The sequence below is a fragment of the Dipodomys merriami genome, unplaced genomic scaffold (assembly GCF_024711535.1).
Source record: "Dipodomys merriami isolate MVZ:Mamm:240054 unplaced genomic scaffold, mDipMer1.0.p SCAF_1373, whole genome shotgun sequence".
Taxonomy (NCBI): Eukaryota; Metazoa; Chordata; class Mammalia; order Rodentia; family Heteromyidae; genus Dipodomys; species Dipodomys merriami.
This window is the reverse complement of record NW_027202686.1, coordinates 1-4,338: the sequence shown is the minus strand read 5'-3', so window position 1 is coordinate 4,338 and position 4,338 is coordinate 1. Positions and strand designations below refer to the sequence as shown.

Sequence of the window (4,338 nt, the reverse complement as noted above, 5' to 3'; positions counted from 1 at the left end):
GTTTCTTGTTAATCTCATCTTTAATCTCTCTATACAAAAGCAATAATTTATTCAAGGTAGTAGAAAGGAAAAAATTAAGCAACTCCTAACATTTTTTAGTTTTCAATAACATGATATTGATTAAATCATTTTCTGTTAATGCTTGAGACTATATAACTCAATTTAGTTAGACCTTATACAAGACTATATGTATTTTATTTTACGTTGATTTTTCTTTCCAAAGCCTGTGTGACTAATTTCCCTTCGTTTCTTTCTGTCTCATGTAGTTCAGATTTCAAACAAAAGAATAAATGGAAGGAAGCGAACAAAAAAAAATACATTTCCTCTCATCTGATGATGCCTCTACAAGAATGAGGAAAGACCTATGATAAAATATCAAAAAGACAATTTATTCTTCTGGGTTTTCATTATCTTTGTTATTTAACTTAAATGATGTAAAACACACTATACTGCTCAGATACTTTTATGTTTTCTCAGTTTTGTACATTTTCTTTTTTTTGGGGGGGGGATCCGGTCAAGGGGCCTGAACTCTGGGCCTGGGCGCTGTCCCTCAGCTCTTCAGCTCAAGGCTAGTGCTCTACCACTTGAGCCACAGCACCACTTCCGGCTTTTTTTTCTTTTTGCTTATGTGGTACTGGGGAATAGAACCCAGGGCCTCAGACATGCAAGGCAAGCGGTCTACCACTGAGCTACCTTCCCAGCCCTGTACATTTTCTTTTGGACTTCATCTCAGTCTACAACATTCCTTCATTATTATGTCCCTGATATTTTTACACTAACAAGACTGAAGATAACCAGTTTGATTTACAGCATGAGAAGTTATCCACCTGGCTTCCCTGGAAGCAGAGCATGATCAATAGATAACATTACTTCTGGTTGCTCACTACATGTAATGGTTTCCGTAATACTTATGACATTCTATTTAGTATTTTAAAAAAAACTTCTGGCTAAACTCAAAGCTCATTCATGGAAGTTTATGTTAAGTATTTTACAAGTTTTATTTCTCTTAATTCTTAAGATAACATTTGCAATAATGCTAATGTTATTACCATTTTAGTGTTGGGAAAAATTGTAATTAAAGGCACTAAGTGCATGGCCCAAAGACACACAGTGAGGAAGGAAATGAGTCAAAGTTTCCAAAAGTCTTTCTGCAATACACAAAAGGTAGGTAAATTCTCTCCATTCTCTTACACTCTCAATTCAATATTCATATTTTCCAAGAAATAATAGCATAGCAAATATTGCCCATGGTGATTGTTTTCTGTCACATTTTGTCTTCAACACAGACTGTGTTGGTGACAGTGGGTTATCATGCACAGAGCTGAGCTTCTAAATTGAGGTCCAAAGAGAGGCAAATTTCTTCTGTCCCACAGTTCCAGTTTTTTTAAAAAGTACCAAAACTTTTAAATATCACTTACTCTCTTTTAAGAATCCAAAAATGAAATAAATTCACATTTAATCAATGCAAAATACTTTAAAAGTAGGAGACAATAAAACAGGCCCCCATGAAGTAAATTTTCTTCTACTTTTAAAATTATTCTGAAAGCCTTGTATTGGTTAGTCACACTTATAATCCTATCTACTTGGGATATCTACTCAGGAGCCTGAGATCTGTGGATAACCATTGGAAGCCAATCAGGGCTTCCAAAACAAACAAAAAAATTCATGAAATTATTTTTCAAAATTTTTAATGAACTAGCAAAGACCCAGGAAAGAAAATGTAGTTCATATAGTACCTCACCAACCTAGAGAGGAACGACCTAGCATGGCCTTTAAGCCCTGATTTCAAACTCTGAGCACGCCAACCCACATGCATGCACATGCGTTTGCACGCATGCATCTTTTCCCTTCCCCTCCCCAAATTAGAGAAGCGTAAATACAAGAGGCACATGCACCAACTTCAAATACAGTGAAAACAAGGGTTATAGCATGGGGGAGGAACATACAAAGAAACAAAAATTCACATCGCACATTATAAGTACGTTAGAAACAATAGCAAGAAACAAACAAAAAAAATACTTGTTTCCCTATCTTGGAGTTCAATTCCCTTAACATCATCATATCTGTTCATATGAACATAGTTTTTGACATTGTCTGCTTGCCCTAGACATATATTCGTTATTGAAAATAAGGGAAACCATGGGACCTGTTTCTTTGGACTTGGCTTACTTCACATAATAAATTTTTTCCCAAGTCTTTCCATTTCCTAACAAATTGGGTGATGTCATTCTTTCTGATGGAGGCATAGAATTCCCTTGTGTATATACACCACATTTTCTTGATCCATTCATGTAGTGGGGATAGCTGGGTTGGTTCCATATCTTAGCTATGGTAAATAATGCTGCAATAAACATAGTTGAGCTGGTAGTTTTAGTATGGTCTTTTTGTGATCATTTAGTAAATCCCCAAAAGTGGGGTTGCTGGGTCAAAGGGGAGCTTTATGTGGAATCGTTTGAGGAACCTCCATAATGCTTTACAAAGTGGTTGAACAAGTTTACACTCCCACCAAGAATGCTGTATGGTTCCCTTGTGGCCACATCCCCTCCAGCATCTGTTGTTGTAAAAATATGGAACGCTCCATGAATTTGCATGTCGTCCTTGCACAGGTGCCATGCTAATCTTCTCTGTATCGTTCCAATGTTAGTGTATGTGATTCTGAATTGAGCACAAAATATTTTTATATCAAAAGTGCAATTGGATTTTATTAAACTAGACGATTCAACAAAAAGGAAGTTCAAAAGAATTGTCATGAAATTTTACAACCATATATTTCTTACATAAGCACACATTTAAGAATAAAGTCAAGATTGACATGTCAAAAACAAAATAATTCCAGATATTTGTTGTTCAAGAAATGTGTAGGAGGAGGAATTCAATTATTCTATACAAGGCACCTGTCATAATGAACACTGCAGCAAGTGTTAAGGTTCGTTCAAAGTTTTAATGTTTTAAATATATTCAATTTTGGGAATTGTTTCAATTTTGGGAACACAAGCCTCAACAATATGTCAATACTATCCTCTTATTTATCTCTAAAGGTTTATGCTTCTGGTCTTTTAATATTAAAACTTCAAAAAAAATTATCTTTAGCAAGTTGTGCAAAGGGGTTTTGCTTCATCATGTCAGTGTTGAATAGAGTGTACGTGCATTTCAATGTTCAGTGCATCTGGATCATTGTCAAATTTTCCTTTTTTCTTCCTTCCCTTACCCCAACCCCACCTATCCCTTCAAGTTTCCTACTTATATTCTCACATATGTACATTGAGTGTTATGACTGTATTAGTCCACCATTTCCCTCTCCATCCTTCTGCCCTATTTCCTCTAAGCCTAGCTCCCCTTTTAAGACTTGTTTCAAATTTATGGTGTTTTGTTAAATATCTCTACCTTTGGCATTTGGCTATGGGCTTGCCACATCCTCTCTTCCATGTTTGACCACATAAATGAATATATTTCTCCACATTTCTAATCTCTGAATGGCTGAGATAGGTCTATTTTACTATTCACCTTCTGTCCTAAATTTAGAATTGCACCTTCAGGACCATCCTATAGAGCTTTTTTCTTCTCTACACACTGAAGATGGAAAGGAAATAATTTCCATGCTCTCAGCATTATGCTATCCATCATGAATTTCCATCGCTTATCACTTCAGCAGTCTATGTTTAGGGACAATCTTCAATTTCTGATGATAGGAGCACGAGTCAGTTTTACCTATGCAGATTCCACTATGTAGTGAGCCCTGTAGTCTTAAATTTTCAATAAGTTTCGAGTAACTTTTTATTAATAATTTAAAAAGTTTTATTTCAGTATTTGAAATACTGCCCCAATTATTTTAAAAGTTTCACAATAAGTTAGACTGAACTTTTCCCCCCATTTTCCCCATTAGTTCAGGTTAAGTCTCCATTGGCTTTATTGTTTGAGAGGCCAAGGGATGAGGTTAAACAGAGAGATGATCATTACTCAGATATCTCCTTCCTCTTCTGGTTTTGCTATTCTTGTTGAGAGGAAGACTGTAGCAGGGAAAAGAGTGATGCTTGACTTCACCATACAAGGGAACATTCTTAGTATGTCAATTATTGTTTCTCAGAATAACTTAAACTGCTTACTCTTGCCTTATCTGTAACAGTAACCTAACTGTGGCTTCCTTGGTGCAGGAGGAAGCACACTAACAGGTTACTACCTGTAAATTGGTATTTTATATATCAACTTACTACCAAAAATATAAAGCTTTGGCTACATAAATGCAACGGCATTGATTGTCCAACAATACCTTAGTGAGCAGTAGACAATTCTACCCAGCTACCCTCTCCTCTCATATCCTCCCTTTCACTCCCCTCCACT

General features: G+C 35.9%; 1 non-coding gene across 1 annotated transcript; it reads right to left on the bottom strand.

The window, feature by feature from the left end:
* Positions 1 to 2,561: 2,561 nt before the first annotated feature.
* Positions 2,562 to 2,668, bottom strand: LOC138825527 (U6 spliceosomal RNA). Its single transcript, XR_011371422.1, has one exon. It is a non-coding gene; the product is annotated as a U6 spliceosomal RNA (small nuclear RNA).
* Positions 2,669 to 4,338: the final 1,670 nt, after the last annotated feature.